The sequence below is a fragment of the Sinocyclocheilus anshuiensis genome, unplaced genomic scaffold, assembly GCF_001515605.1.
Source record: "Sinocyclocheilus anshuiensis isolate Anshui unplaced genomic scaffold, SAMN03320099.WGS_v1.1 scaffold286, whole genome shotgun sequence".
NCBI lineage: Eukaryota > Metazoa > Chordata > Actinopteri > Cypriniformes > Cyprinidae > Sinocyclocheilus > Sinocyclocheilus anshuiensis.
In genome coordinates this window covers 177,764-179,826 of record NW_015544135.1, presented here as the reverse complement: position 1 = coordinate 179,826, position 2,063 = coordinate 177,764, and positions in this window count along the sequence as shown.

Genomic DNA, 2,063 nt, shown 5'->3' with positions numbered 1-2,063 from the left:
AAAATTTGAGTTGAATTACTGAAATAAATGAACTTTTCCACGACATTCTAATTTATTGAGATGCACCTGTATATGTGAGCTACTGTATACTTGTGCTCCTAGAATCCGTGAATCCGTTTCATTGTTATACGTAGGGGGCGCTAGTACAATCGACCAGTGGAGAGGTAATAATGACTGTCGAGCTTTGGGGTGTTGATCGACTTTATCTACGTTTTGATTATCGTTCTGAATCCAATTCATAGTCTTTTTTTCAGCTCTTTGTTCAAAATGTTGTTTATTTAAATTTTTTTTATTATTTATTAAACTTACCCACATTCAAGTGTTTAAAAAAAAGAATGCATGAAGCTAGAATAAAATGTTTTGTTTACAAGCAGATACCCTGTTCTTTCTTTTGGTGTTTTGTATGTTCAGATATTCATAACAAAGTATATACAAATTAATACCTAAATAGGGACATAGTAGTATACTTAAAGTATGATGTAAATTTCACTTAAAGAAAACTTTCGAGTATACTTGCAGTATAAAACTACTAAACTAGTAGTTTACTAAGGCTATACTTCAAAGTGTACTAAAAATGCTACTACAATATTTAATTAGAAAACTATCAGTATTCATATAAGTTCACTTTTAGTATAGTTGCAGTACAAGCTAAAAATGTTGTAAACCTTGAACTTTACTTAAGTATACTTAATAAAATAAACTTGAAGTATACTACTTTTTGGTAAGGGATGTTTAAACAGAATTTTCCAATACAAGAGGACTTGTTTATGAAAATCCGACAGTTTCAGTGGAATTTTAGATATCTCAAAGTCACATTGTAAAAAAAACGTTATACCTCCAAATTTTTTCAACAAACTGGATGGAATTGCAAACCAGTATGAATGCTCGTTTCTAATAAAAGACTGAAGCCATTTAAGTTTAAGTACTCCATTCATAATATCAAAATCTATTGCCTTTAACCCACCATCCTCATATTCTCTTATTATATCATTTTTCCTTATATAGTGATACTTTTTCCTCCAAATGAAATCAAAATTAAGTTTATTAATTGCTTTTATCTTTCTGGAAGAAATTGGCAATGAAAAACCTGGGTAAATTAATCTAGAAAGACTTTCAATTTTCGATAGCAATATTCTCCCGAAAATTGTTATATCTCTCTGTAACCAAGAGTTCATAATTGATCTACATTTTAAAATTTTTTTGTCAATATTTAACATTTCAATTCTCTCTACATCTTTTGAAATTGTGATACCTAAATATTTCACCTCCTTCTTAATTGAAACATTATATAATGAAGTCAAAGGGAGCTCGTGAATAGCCATCAATTCACATTTCGAAGTATTTAACTGTAATCCTGATGCTTTGGCAAAACATTCTACAGAATGAAGTGCTAATGGGATTTGCATATGATCTTTTAAAAAAAGGGTTGTATCGTCAGCAAGCTGACTTATAATAAAATAGTGTTCCATAAAATTAATACCAGCGAGACTCTCATTTTTAACTAGAATGGCTAGCAGTTCCACAACCATAATAAATAACAGAGGTGAACTCCCACAGCCTTGTCTTATGCCCCTGTTCACCTGAAATCTTGGACAAGTTCCCTTGGGAAGAGCCACTGAACTATTAATGTCATTGTAAAGCATTTTGATGATATTTATAAATTTTGGCCCAAAACCAAAATGACTGAGTGTCTGAAAAAGAAACGGATGTTCTACCATATCAAACGCTTTAAAGAAATCTAAAAATAAAATAAAACCATCGTTTTCAATTAAATGACTATATTCTAGGATATCAAGCACCAAACGAATATTGTTATGAATTGATCTACCCTTAAGGAACCCAGATTGAGTCTCACTAATTATTTGAGGAAGTCCCACCCTTAACCTGGCCGCAATCACTCCGGAAAATATTTTGTAATCAGTGTTGAGGAGCGTAATAGGCCGTAGATTATCTAAAATCCTTTTGTCTTTTCCAGGTTTTGGAATCAGAATAATAAGACCCTGCTTCATAGTAGGCAATAGATTATTATATATAATACAATCTTGTAGTGCTTCAAACAATAA